Genomic DNA, 14,238 nt, shown 5'->3' with positions numbered 1-14,238 from the left:
CATATGGTAAAGCTTCAAAAATAATTTCTACAGATTCCATTATGGCTTCATCTTTAGCAATGCTAAAGATCAAATAATGGCAGGCATATTACGGTAATGACGTCGTTATTACAAAGATAGGTGTCCTTATAATGCAAAAAAAAAAATACAAAACCAATAACGAAAAAACTAATAGGCACCCGAACTGCAAACTCCCATCAGGGAAAAAGAGTTCCTTTTGCTTTCCTGAAGCAAACTAACTACGTGCCCACTTAGAAGATAGTCCAGGATTTCTCATGTGAATTTCATGGCCAGTTCACTTTCATTTTGAGGTAGGAATAAAATAGTTTTGGGGAACAAAATGTTGTAATAACTTGAATATTGGTGGTTAATTGCTAACAGGCAGGGAAACTTTACAAGTGAAAGAGCACTTGATTTGAAGTGAAAGAACCAGGTCTAGATTCAGCCTCTTTTACTTAACTTGAGTAACCTTTAACTTTCTCTGAGCATCAGTTTCCTCATCTTTATAAATAGGATGTTCAGCTAAATGATCTATGACATCCTTTTCAGAGCTAAACTTATAATCTTGTGCTTAATTGTTGATTTATTTGGTATTTCCTGTAAATGTTGAGTTTATAGTAGTAAATTGACAATTGATTTGTGTATTTCATTAAGCAAACAATGGGGCATAAGCTTATGTTTCTATCTGGAAACTATTATAAAATGATGAAATTGAATTTGTAAAGCTCTTTACGACTTACAAAGCACTTTCTCTACAACAATCTTTTGAGATAGTAATTAAAAATTATCAGTTTTTATATTATCCAATTTTTATAGGTAAAGAAAAGGAAACTCAGAGAAGTTGCCTACAGTCACCCCTTAAATGGCAAATAGACTGGGGACTCTCCAGTCTTATGTTCTTTCCCATGTATGATAGCCATCATTAGACTTTTGTATGGAAATCAGTTATTGTCAATATATTTTTTAAAGCCTGATGAGCAGAGAATATATGAGGTGATATAAAGAACTACAAAAGAAAAATAGGAAAAACAACAAACCAGGCCTATTCCCTACTGGTAAATAGTTTATCGTAGGTTCTTTTAAAAGATGTTTTATAATTTTGAGACTAATAAATGCAGCATTTCCATTGTAACTCTAAAAATAAGGCAAAAGTTTGCTCAAATTCTTACTGTGTTGAACCAAAAGGAAACCAAAGTAGAAACCAAAGGCAAAAGAATTTAAATTATGACTCAGTGAGATAATTTTATATTGGGTTATGACATTTCTTATTAAAATAAAAATATTTCAAATACTATGATTCATAGTTTAAAAGAGAAAATACTTTATTTTGTGACTCTACTTCAGGATTGTAATTTCATCAGTAAGTCTCATACTCCAGCTTAGTAGACTTTAGAATGAACTATAGACAGTTTTGTAGAATTGTTGTGGACAAAAATTTCATTAGCCTGTGGCCAAGGTGGTTCAAATCGCTTTGAATTTAGCTTAGGCTGGTTCTTGGATGACAGACGTAACAGTCTGTCATCTCTCCATTCTCGAAGCCTTTCCCAGCTTGGTAGGACCAAGTTCTAAAATAAAGTTCAAGACACTAAGATCTCCCCCACTCTTTAAGGAAGCATTAGAGGAAAACTTTAGTGTTAATATACTTATTAATTTATTGACATTGAATGTTTTAGAATCCTCACAGAACTAATTTAATGACAGATATAACTAGTGTGTGGTTAGTCAGTAATAGCACTTATTTTTTACAATCTGATAAAGATAATTGGCATAAAGAAAGTAAATCAACTATTTGTCTGCACTTCTTTGCATTCTCTGTATTCTTCTATTTCTTTTCCCATAAACTTCTTTTTTGGCCTCCTTTTGCTTTTCAGTTCCCTCTTCAAAAAATCAAAGTGCTGTCTATGTTTATCTGGTTTGGCTGTGTTTATCTAATTTTAGATTGCAAGCTGTGGGACAGAATAATTTCTCAATGTATATACAGCATCACCCTGTGGGTGCTTAAAAATGTATAATGACATCATGACCATTCAGTTTTCAGCTCAGTGAATAGACTGCAGTTTTCTAGAGAAGTTTCATCACTGAAACTTTCTTAGATTTTTATAGATAATTTTCAGGCCACTGGTATTTAGAAGACACCAAAAATACTCCATAAGATTGTATATAATATAAAAGATTGCTTTAATGATGTCTTCAGCTAAACTGTGAAAGGCCCACTCTATGACAAGATCTCAGGAGAGCTGATCCATTGGAAGGGGATACTTTAAAAATATTCCTTCTAGTAATGAAATAATGTACTCTACTTGTAGATAATAATAATGATAGTAATAAGTGATATGGGATGCTTTAGGATTTGCATATTTTCTGTTTTGATCCTCATAATTACCTTGAAGATTTTAGTGACCAAATTCTTAGGCATTCAGAAAGTTTACTGTATTTTTTGCATTTGATATCCTGAAGGACATTCATTCTGAGGAGTAGCATTGGCAGAACATAAGTATAAATCTAGAATGGACTTTAGAAGGACTTATATCACCCCCTCATCTTACAAATGGGGAAGCAGGGACTTGGTCTCCTAACTCTAAATTAAGCAATCTTTCCATTTCACCAAGCTTCCTTCCTAACGATTGATGAATGGATGAATAAGTATTTATTAAGTACTCACTAGATGCCAAGGATCAATCAATCAATTTGGTTGATTGAATGAAGAGTAAGTACTAATTAGGCTGCTCAGTGCTAAGAATACAAATCGAGTTCCTGTCCTTAAGGACCCTACATCCTAATAGTGGAAAACAACACTGTTGGCCAGGAAGGGTATTTTGGTTTGGACAATTACAGGGAGGGTAGTGAAGGTATAGAGGAGTACAGTGAGGTGCCTTTCTAAGAACAATTGTTTAAGTGATCTATCAGTCAAGGAGCATTTATTATGTTCCTACTATGTGCTAGGCACTGTGCTAAAGAAGGCAAAAGATAGTCCCTGCTCCCATGGAGCTCAGTCTAGTCTACTGGAGAAGACAGCAGGCAAACTTCCATATACAGACAAGCTACATGTAGGTTAAATTGAAAAGAAATTAAAAGGGAAGACATTAGAATGAAAGAGGTTAGGGAAAGGCTTCTTTCAGAAAATGAGACTTAATCTGGGATTGAAAGAAGCCAGAGAAACCAGAAGGCAGAAATATGGAAGGAGAACATTCATGTCATGGGGGATATCCAATGATAAGATGTGGATTCAGAGATGGAATGTCTAGTGTGGGGAAAAGCAGAGAGGCCAGTGTCCCTGGATCAGAGTTGGGATGTGGGATGAGGTGTAAGACTGTATAGATAGGAAGGAGGAAGAGACCAGTTTATGGAGGACTTTAAATGCCAAACATGGTTTATATTCATTTTTGGAATCGAGAATCACTGAGTTGATTGAATTTGCTTAGTTTGTGCACATACGTGGGGGAATGGTGTGTATGTAACATGGTCATACTTGAGCTTTAGGAAAATTAATTTGACAGCTAGAAGAAGGAGAGACAGAAAGCAAGGAGGCAGCTAAGTGGTGCAGAGGTTAAAGCATTGGGCCTGCATTCAGGAAGACCAGAATTCAAATCCAGCCCCAGACAGTTTCAGGCTGTGTTATCTTGGACAAGTCATTTAAAAAAGAAAAAATCTTTATCTCAGTTTCCTCAACTACAAAATGAGGATAATAATAGCAAATGAGATATTTGTAGAGCACTTAGCACAGTGTCTGGTACATAGAAGGTGCCTGATTACTGCTTATTCCCTTCACTTCCCCAAGGAGACCAACCAGTAAGCTATTGTAGTGTCTCATCCCTGAGATGATTAGGGCCTGCATCAGGTCTGGTGGCAGTGTCAAAGGCGAAAAGGGAGCATATACAACAGAAGTTATGTGAAGATAGGAATGGCCCCTTATCCAGGCCTTAAATCTGAACTGGGATTCATCAGATACGCTGCTGCTTACTGTTTAAGCCAAAATAGTAAATGTTATCTAAGGACCCATGTGACCTTAGACAAGTCACTTGTAAAATGACTTCTAAAGCTCTGTCAGGTTCTGTAATATTGGGAAGGCTGTTCTTTGTGGTCTGGTTTGGAGCGGCATGGAAGATCGGGCCTCCAGTAATTAATTTTTATCATCTACCACAGGCAGTGGTAAGTGGGCTGACCTTTCTTAAAATCCTGTCTCTGACATGAGTGTACTTGTGTGACCTTGGGTAAATCACTTCATTCTCAGTATCTGTAAATTGAGGGATTGTACTAGTCTCTAAGATCCTTTTTAGCTCTAAAACTATGACCTTATGAGTTCATTTCCTAAGGCACAGAGGAACTGATTGGTAGAAGGTTTATTCCCACTGATGAAATCAAACATTTTCTTTAGACTCTGTTCTTCCCCTATATTTTTGTGGAGGAAAGGGCTCCCATTATCCTTTGATGCAGTTAAGATGGTGTTCATCTATCCATAGTTCCAAGACCTAAGTCAGATGTTACCTCATTCATGAAGACTTCCTTCATCCCCTCACTGGAAGTTTTTTCTTATTTATTTGATTTCATAGAATTTGACATTCCTCTCTGCAATCATCACATTCTAATTTGTATCATATTTATCTTGCAATCCTCTACCAAGGTCTTATTTCTGGTTATTCATTGTGGAAGGAATATTTACACTGATGAAATAAAAAATCTTTAGAAATTATTAGTAATAGTAATCTGTTTATGTTTTATCTTCTGTACTAGAACATAAGCTTCATGGAGATCATTTGGAACAATCTGTTATTTATCTTTGCATCTAGCTCAATCTTCTGCACATTCTGGTATACCTAGTAAGCATGTAATAATATTAATTAATGAATAAATGAATGCCTCATAGAATCTTTGTACGTTGTAGTGATGAGCTCAGGCTCAGTTTGTTTTATTAGTTCACTAAGTGGTGATCAGGCTCTGAGGAAACAAGTCACATTAACCAAGTTCATTAAAAGCTTATTTATTTATTAAAGACTAAACCATTTTTTTAGGGGAGGATGTATCTGGCAAGATGACTATTTTCTGGAAATCATTTGCATATCCCTGCCTTCTAGACCAAATTACATTAAAAGGTAATTTGATAAGAACAGAATTAGAACAAAGATTAGAGGCTTTTAAGGGTATGTATAGTACTGTGTCTAACAACAGGCTAAACTTAAAGGATACAAAGAAAGGCACAAACAGCCTGCTGCCCTCAAGGAATTTACATTCTACTGAGGGAGACAATATGGAAATAACAAGAGGCAAACAAGATTTATAGTGAGTAGATGAAAGGTGATTTTAAAAATAATAGATAATATCTCTAGTCTTTCTATAAAGTTGTGGCTATGAGGTGAATCACCCTTCTCCATTCTAGGGCTATTTTTTGTCCAGACAACTTATATTATTAGAGTCAGAGTACCTGCTCTTTCGCTCCATGCTGGACATGTTGACAAAAATCTTATGCTCTGATTCTTCTTTTTCTAGAGTTAGACTCAAAGTATACCATAACCCTTTTGTTTTCTGTAAATGTTTTGTTCCTGCATCCAGTGTAGGTTGTAAGTTTATTATAGGACTCCTTTTATCAGTGTGAGGAAATCCTGGGTGTCATGACTCCATTCAGATCAGAAGCACTCTTCTGACTTAGTATATGGATGAATGGGACATTGAAAAGTTAAGTGACTTGTCCCATGGTAAACACCTAAAAAATCCTTCCTTCCTTTCCTTCTTTCCTTCCTTCCTTTCCTTCTTTCCTTCCTTCCTTTCTTTCTTCCTTCTTTCCTTCCTCCCTTCTTTCCAATACTTGTCAGAGATAGAACTCAGGTGTTCTAGTCTCTAAGACTAGCCCTCTATCCATTAGACTCTTTTCTTATATTGCAATTTATGAGACTATAACCTAATTGCTTTGCCATTTAAAAAAAAAATTTAGTAGTAGATTTTTATTGATAGCTTTTGTTTTTTTCCATGGCCTAGGTGTCCTTGTTTTCTTCTCTTCTCCCAGAGAGCAAACCTCTGATAACAGAATTAAAAGGAAAAAAGAAAAGGAAAAAAATTAGCAAAACTGATCAACCCATCCAAAAAAATCTAAAGTATATGTAATGTCTCCTACCCATGTATCCCTCACCTCTGCAAGGGAGAGGAAGTGAGGGAGAAGGGATGTATCTTGTCATATCACTTCACTGAGGCCAAGCTTGTCTTTTATACTTTTACAACTTTCAGTTTCATTTGTTTTGTGGTTATTGTTCTTTCCATTTACATTGTTGCAGTTATTGTATATATTGTTTTACTGGTTCTGTTTACTTGTATCAGTTCACAAGTCTTCCTATGCTTCTCTGTATTCATCATGTTCTTGTAAATAATAGCTAACATTTCTATACTACTTACCATGTGCCAGGCACTGTGCTAAGCACTTCGCAATTATTATCTTATCACTACTCCATTACCTTCATGTACCACAATTTGTTAAGCCATTCCATTCTACAGGTGATAGACATCTACTTTGTTTCCAATTTTTTCTTGCTACTGGAAGTACTGCTATAAGTATGTAAGTATACATGGATTCTTCTTGTCAGTGGCTAGGTATATGCCTAGCAATGGAATTTCTGGGTCAAAAGACATTTCAGTCACTTTATCTGAATAATTCCAAATTACTTTCCAGAATGGTTGTATCAAGTCACAACTCCACCAACAATGTATTAATGTCTGTCTTTTTTTTTTTTTCAGATTTATTTACATTTTTTGTACATTTCGGAGCATTGCACAATTTTCTCATTTTCTGTCTTATAAAGGTAAATGGAAATTAAAAAAAAAAAACTACATTCATCCAAAATGGAACAATTGTATACGACATATAATATACAAAATGTAATTAACATATCCTTAAAGTTCAGGAGATAATCTGACTCATTTAGTAATCAGTTATTTTTGTTTTCAAAACAAATTTCTCTTTACCTAAACACCCACATTGGAAGCTGAGATTTTTTTTTTTAATGGAAGATAGGAAGTTATGATTCACACCTATGCAGCATGAACATCCTTTGAACCCAAACTCTTCAGTTATTTTGCAGCCTGTCTGTGATAGGTGAGGATCCTCATTTCAGCCTGTCAAAAACTGAAGTGTCAAACTTATGATCTTCTGTACCTAGAAAGTCTTATGTGTTCTTTATTTTTTAAAAAAGTTAAAAACAAGTGGTCACTAAAATCCTAAAACTTCCCAAATGGACCACCATACCCACAGATATTACTTCCCTCCTTATGTCTGCAACCTCTGTCGCACAGTTACAGGCTACACATTGGGAAGAAACTACTCAATATTTTCTGCAAATAAATGCCTTTCAACTGACATTATGGTTCGTGTGCCTCAGGGATAAAGTTGAGGAATTTGAAAGTTGTGCAGGTTTTTCCACAACTTTTCCTGGGTATGAAGTGAAATCTCAGGGCTGTTTTGATTTATAATTCTTTTATTATTGGTGATTTCAAGTATTCTTTCATATTAATAGTTTGGAATTTTTCTTTTAAGAGCTTTTTATTCATAGCCTTTGACCAATTCTTTTTTGGGGAATGATGACGTTTAGGAACCACAATATGGCAAGAGATTTCAGCATTTAATGTATACTATAAGATTATAGAGTTTCATCCAATCCCTTTATTGTACAAATAAGGAAATTAAGGTCTGGAGAAATTAAATGACTTGTCCTGGATCGCAGAGGTAGTAAGTAGTAACTCCAAATGACAGTTTAACATCCAGGTAAGATTGGATTTGAAAGGATCTGGGCTCCAGTTTAAATTGTAGCTCTGTCACTTAGCACCTGTTTGATCTTAAATAAGCCACTTAACCTCAGTTTCCTCATGCTATGATTTCCAGTCCTCTGACACAAAATCTAGTGCTCACTCTGCAATTCTTGAATTGTCTCTTACATTCCTAAAAGGGATGTGAGCTAAGGGCTTCTGAGACTCCATATACTAAGTTAAGCTTCAAAGTTACTGAAGGATTTTTCTTTTTTAAGTCTGGATCTGTGATTTCTTTGGTTTGGGGGACTTCATAGAGTTACACAACAAAATTTTGTCTAATGACCAAATGAATAAACAAATGACTAAAAAGAAATGCCTTGACACTCAAATAACATACTTTGTAAAGTAAGAGGAATGCAAAAAATGTGACAACAGAAGCCATTAGGAGCAAGTATCCTGTGCAAAAGAACGAGGACAGGAAAATTTCCATTCTGATATTATAGTTATCACTTCTACATTAGACTTTCTACATCACAGTTTCAGTATATCACAGGTCAGCATAAGAAATTAAATGGGAATTTTTTAGGAGTTTTGTGGAAGCCACAGATGACATGGTCCTTGCTTGCCCTTAAGGACCTTATATCCTAATATATATGAAGATAGACTAGTATGTCTGTTGTGGAAATGGCAATCAATCAATCAATAAACATTTGTTAAGTGCTTACTATGTGCCAGGCACTATTCTAAGAACTAGACATATAAAAAGAGGCAAAAGACAGTCCCTGTCCTCAAGGAGCTTACAATCTAATGAGAGAGACTATAGACACAAAGCACATACAGGAATAAGCAGGAAATAACATAGGGAAAGCCCTGGAATTAGGAAGGATTAGGGAAGGCTTCCTGTAGAATTCAGTTGGGATTTTAGTTGGGATTTAAAAGAAGCCAGTGAGGGCAGTAGTTTGAGCAGAGGAGGGAGAGCATTCCAGGCCTGGTAGCAGACAGCCAGAGACAATGCCCAGAGGCAAGAGATAAAGTGTTTTGTTTGTAGAACAGCAAGGAGATCAGCACTACTGGATCAAAAAGAATTGGAGTTAGGTCTAAGAGGACTGGGAAGGTAGGAGGAGGCTAAGTTATGAAGGAATTTGAATGCCAAATAGAGAATTTTGTATTTGGTCCTGGAGGCAACAGGAAGCCACTGGAGTTTATTAAGTAGAGGGATGGCATGAAAGGATTCATAGTTTTAGGACAATCGCTTTTGTGGCTAAATGGAGTATGGATCAGAATGGAGAGAGACTTGAGGCAGATAGACCCAAAGGCTAGTTAGCAAAGATATGCAGAAAAAGAATCATCAGGACCTAGTTTTAATCTATGGGGGCAAAAGGAAGAGATGAATTAAAAACAATATAATATTTCTACACTGTGGATTAGACTGAGCAGGAAGGATTGTAGTTCTGTAGACAGCTGGGGATAAATTGGATCATGTCACATGTTTGAGGGAGGAGTGAATAGATTATTAGCCAAATATTCAAGGTAAAATTCAGGTATCATCCTGTTAGGACATCAAATTAGAGAAGGCCTGGTATAAATATCCAGAGGAAAGAGTCCGGAAAAAGAATATAAAATGAAGAGTTGTAGTATTTTATCTTGATCTATCAATTTCTCATCCCCTCTAATTTAGTGTTCTGCAGATTTTTACAGCCTGTTCATGAAGCCTCAAATGATCTTCAGTTTTTTTCTCATTGTTTAGCCATTTCATTATTTATAAAAGCTTATTATTATAAATTTGGAGTTGCCACTCTCCACTTCCTTTTATACACTGGTTTTTTAATGCATCAATGCTAGCTTCAGAATTGATCCCTGGAGTTGACCACACTGTTTGCCTTTTCCACAGTCTAGGTTAGGACAAAAAATATATATATATATATAATTGGACAGAGACTAGAGAGAACTCCTTCTGCCAATGCTGGTAGAACCTTCTCTATAACCACAGTTTCAGAGAGCTGGCAACAGTACTGAGAGGTAAAGTGCTTGCCCAGAATCACACAGCTGGTGTGCTTTACAGGCAGAACTTATATCCAAGTTTCTTTGGTTTATGAGGTTAACTTTCAATTGATTATGCTTATGTAGCCCTGTACTATGTAACTAAGTATGATAAAAAAGTTTGGTGCCATTTTTGGAGACCTTCAGGTTGTTTAGGATCTTGGTGCTGCTACCTTTTCCTCACTCCCCTGATAAAGTAAGTGCAGGCTTTCTTTATTCAGGTAGGAAAATCCCTAGGCAATTTTATGATTTGGGTTAATTTTATCTGTTGAAATTTGCCACCTCTCTTTTTAATTCAATTTAACAATATCTATTAAGCCCCTACTATGTGACAGGCATAAAACAAAAAATAAGGAGCTTACATTCTACTGGGAAGTACAAATAATAAGTATAGTATGAGGAAGATTGAGGATAAACCACTCACAATTAGAGGGAAGGGAAGGAGGATGCCAGGCCTAGAGGCCTGAGGGCTACCCGAGTCTTCTTACCTCTATCCCGAGGTCTTCGGTTGGCCAAACCAGATGCTCGTATGAGAGAAAGGACGTTCCAGAGTCGAACAAGGGTTGAGCTTTATTTCAGGGTCTAGTTACAAGTGCAGGGGAATTCTTCCTTAGGAGGGAGTGAAGAATCTCCCAAGGAGGCAAAGATCTTACAATAAGAGATTGGAAGTAGAAGTATAAGTGGGGAGAGAGGGGGAGGGGAGAGCAAAGAGAGGAAAAACAGAGCCTTCTGTCCTGTCAGGGCCCCTTCGAGCTAAGAGCACCTTCAGGCTTTCCTGACCCTAATTAAGCTCTCCGGCCGTGTAGTTTGCACCTGAATACCGTGCCTGTAGATAACAATAGGTGTGCCCAGATCCAGGACAGTCTCGAGGGTGGCGATGCTCCTCCCATCACGTTTCTCACGGGAAGAGGCGGAAATACACAAGATAGCTCGGTTCACCTCGATTCCCAGTCGTTTCCTGGGGAGTCTTGTGAGAACTCTAAGATTTAGAAGTTCCCACCTTTACCCGCCCGAGACTGTCCACATGGAATTGAGCTTCCACCCCCAACAGGAGGAGAACTCAGGAAAGACCTCATGGACAAGATAGCACCTGATGGAAGACAAGGATTCTGAGAGACAGATGTGGGAAGGGGGTGCACCCCAAGAATGAGGAGTAGGTTGTGAAAATGCTTGGAGATGAGAGATGAATCATTGAGTTTGAGGAACAGTAGCCCAGTTTGGCTAGAATGTAATAGATTCATGAAGAGGAATAATAGGAAATAAGGCTCCACAGGTAAGTAAGAGCCAGATTGTAGAGGATGTTAAATTCTTTCTTTTCTCCATTCCTAGATGTCAGGTGATCTCTTGCTGCTTTGGCTGTGCTGAATTCCTCATTCAGGGGGCAGCTGGAATGAGCTCTCTAGAGTCAATTCTTAAATTTTCAGTATGAACATTTACATCTTGGAAATCAGCAAATGCTGTGAATCAGGACTTGATTTATTGTTCTGTTGATTGTCTAGATTTAAGGAATTGATGGAGAAAATATTAATAAAATGTTAAGCTTAAAAATGTGTCATGTGTGCAGTTTTTCCCCACAGAAAGCCAGTCGGTGAATATGTACCAGCAGACCTCTTACCCCTATTGCGGTTTCCAACCTAAGAAGGCCTGGATTAAGTAGGTGGGTCTTCCATCCTGAACCTTTAACATTAATCTTGCTCTCAACATTTACCTTTTTGGCATCCTGTTCCTGCTGGGATGTGCTCTTTACTAATACAAAATAATAATAGTTGATATTTATACAATGTTTTAAGGTTTGCAGAATGCTTTTATACATAACAATCCTGAGTGTGTTTGTTTCACGACAATCTTTTATAATAGGTATGTATTATCCTCATTTTATAGATGAAGAAGCCAAGTGATTTGCTCATAGTCACACAACTAGTATGAGTCAGACTTGAAACCAGGTGTCAGCTGACAGACTGACTGAATTTAAAAGATTTATTAAGCATCTGCTATGAGCAGTGACTATACTAAGTGTTGGGGATGCAAATACAAGTAAGCAAGATAATTCCTACCCTCGGAAAACTTATATTCAAATAAAGGAAGATTAGTCATAGAGGAGAGCTTTAATTGGAAAGGAGGAATAGGAGCAAGTACATATACAGAAGCTTATGTGGTTTGAACATGGCCAGGAAGTAGTGGGGTAGCTCAGTTCCAGGTAATTTAAACTGAAAACTCATCCATTAGAACTGAGGGTCCAAGTGCAGAGTCCAGATTTTGAAGGAAGAAAGAGAAAGGCCAAAGTACTGGTAGTTCAATTTGGAAATGCCTCAGAGTTCTAAGTCTTAACAGGTTTTCCACTATACCATGTGGACCATTATATTAATTGGGGAGTGATCAATCATTTAATGCATTATATTCCTGGTGGCAAGGCAGTAGGTGGGTACCAGGCCTGAAGTCAGGAAGACTCATTTTCTTGAGTTCAGATCTGGCCTTAGACACTTACTCGCTGTGTGACCCTGGACAAGTTACTTAATCCTGTTTGCCTCAGTTTTCTTATCTGTAAAATGAACTGGAGAAGGAAATGGCAAACCAGACATGCCTGAAAAATGACTGAACAGCAACAGCAGCATTCCTGGCAGCATGATGGAATGAATAGAGCACTGGATTTGGAATTAGGAAGGCTTAGATTTGAAATGCTTACTAGTTCACATATTCACTAGCTGAGTATCCGGCATAAGTCACTTAATTTCTCAGTTTCAGTTTCCTCCTCTGTAAAACAGGGATAAAAACAACTGTAGTCATTATCACACAGTCTTCGTGAATGTAATGTCAGTTATTACCATCAATCACCTACTATGAGCGAGATATTTTCAGAAGCATTGTTGAAGAATAAAAAGGAAATGTAAGATGCATGTTTCCCCCCAAGGAGATTGTACCATTTAGGGAGACATCATATGTACCTATAACAACTGGAGAAACTTTTATGAAACCATTGTTTATTCATTCCTTTGACAAATGTTTAATAAATGCCTCCTTTGTAAAAGACTCAATGGAACATATAAAAATATGTTGAGATTTTATCCCATGTAGCTTCAGCTAGGCCCTTGCCACTCTTTAGCAATTCTGCCCCACTGTTTATCACCTTCTTATCTCATCTCCCAAGAAGCTTTCTTAAATATTTGCTTCCTTTTTTCACCACTACCCAAGCTCAAATCCCTCCACCCCCAAAGTGAATAACAAGCACATGACCAAGCTGCCATTAACTCGACAAACTGTAGAATGGAAGCTCTTTAAGGGCTAGAACTGCCTTTCTTTGTATTTGTATCTTAAGCCCTAGCTCAGGTCCTGGCATATAATCAAGACTTGATAATGCTTGTTGACTGACTTAACAACTACTTTGTGAAACATACTTCATCATTCATAGAATACAAAGATAAAAAAAAAAGGAATTACTGTCTTCAGAAAACTTCAGTTCTATGTGAATCCTATGTGAACTCCTTTCCAGTGTTGCTGAAACCATCATCATGAACCATTTGTCCTGCCTTTCCTTTCCTAGGGTCACAGAAGAGGAAGTACCTTTCTATTCACCAAGGCTCATGCTTAGTTTTTGATCTCTTTCCTTTCCACTTCTTTCAGGACCTTGCTCCAGGTCCCTTCTCAAGCCTCTTCAGTCCCTCCCTCACCACTAACTCCCTCTCTTCTGCCTAGAAACAAATACATTTCTTCAGTCCTAAAACAAAACTTTCCTTGAACCTTCTAGTTTGTTTAATTGTTGTCCCTTAACTTTTATACCTTTCATTGCCAAACATCTTGAAAAGGTTATCCATCTGATGTGCCCTCCACTTCTTTCCCATCCATTCTCCAATCCAATAAACATTTACTAATAACTTTCTATGTGTCACTCTCTGTGCTAAGCTCTGGGGATGCAATTAATAAAAAGAAAGTCAGGCTCTGCGCTCAAGGAGCTAGCAATCTAATGTACAAGTAGGAGAAACAATACACAAAAGGAGGCAGGATGATACACCAAAGGCACTTCAGGTCCTCTGTCCCATGGTATTGAAAGAACCAAATAGGGCAGCAGTGAGCCATAAAGTCCAATTTCTGTCCTCTGTATAGGAAGGCATTGGGTGGAGTTTGGTATTCCACCCTCCAGCCCTCTACTCCACAAGACAAACAAGGCTAAGGGAGGTGGTGTCAGGCAAGGCTGGAGTTAGGAGCTTGGTAATGTGATTTAGCATGATGAGCTTAACCTGGGAGTGGCATCTTGTTAGAGTTGAAAAAAACCAAGGCAGGGCAGCACCCTTCTACCTTTTCTCCATGGTCACCAATGAGCTTATCACCAAATCAGTGGCCTTTATCTGTCATCTTCCTTTACTATTCTGTAGTTTTCAAGATACTATAAACTACTTACTGCCGTGGATTATTTGGTCTTTCTTAACTTCAGACACCACTCTCCAGTCACTCCTCTGTCTTCTTTGCTGATTCCTC

General features: G+C 37.4%; 1 long non-coding RNA gene across 1 annotated transcript; it reads left to right on the top strand.

The window, feature by feature from the left end:
• The first annotated feature begins 230 nt into the window (after positions 1–230).
• LOC140500656 (uncharacterized) lies at positions 231–11,316 on the top strand. Its single transcript, XR_011965820.1, has 3 exons — positions 231–311; positions 6,721–6,785; positions 11,098–11,316. It is a non-coding gene; the product is annotated as an uncharacterized lncRNA (long non-coding RNA).
• Positions 11,317–14,238: the final 2,922 nt, after the last annotated feature.

The sequence above is a fragment of the Notamacropus eugenii genome, chromosome 4, assembly GCF_028372415.1.
Source record: "Notamacropus eugenii isolate mMacEug1 chromosome 4, mMacEug1.pri_v2, whole genome shotgun sequence".
NCBI lineage: Eukaryota > Metazoa > Chordata > Mammalia > Diprotodontia > Macropodidae > Notamacropus > Notamacropus eugenii.
Note: the sequence above shows the minus strand (reverse complement) of the source record. Positions and strands in the feature narration are given on the sequence as shown.